Below are 430 nucleotides of genomic sequence, written 5' to 3'. Positions count from 1 at the left end.
CACAGCTGCGTCCCCAGTCCCAGCTGTCTCCATCTGGCGTCTGACCCAGATTTGGTCGGCCTGCCCTCACGGATAACCCCAATGGCTGCTGGGTGCTCTGCCCGCGGGGTCTGCAGTGCCCACTGCACAAGGAGGGGGGCTGCCCTGCTGACGCCCTGCGGGTCCGTGGAGAGCTGGATTCTTGCGGGGCCGGGCCGGGGCTGGGACAGGAGGCAGAGCCGGCTGAGGGGACGTGAGCTGCTGCCAGAGACGGGAAGAGAAAGCGCTCTCCTCAGGTTGGGGCTCCCCGGGCTCTGGCTTCGTGCAAGTGCTGGGTCGTCCCGGTCAGTGTCCGTGTACCGGTGGGGTCCGACGACGGCGTCCTCGTGAGACAGGCGCGTTACGAGCACGGCCCGTCAGTGTTTGCGCTCCTCGTCCCGGGGCGACCCGC

Source organism: Meleagris gallopavo, chromosome 19, assembly GCF_000146605.3.
Source record: "Meleagris gallopavo isolate NT-WF06-2002-E0010 breed Aviagen turkey brand Nicholas breeding stock chromosome 19, Turkey_5.1, whole genome shotgun sequence".
Taxonomy (NCBI): domain Eukaryota; kingdom Metazoa; phylum Chordata; class Aves; order Galliformes; family Phasianidae; genus Meleagris; species Meleagris gallopavo.
The sequence above is the reverse complement of the archived record's forward strand: the minus strand, read 5'-3'. Positions refer to the sequence as shown.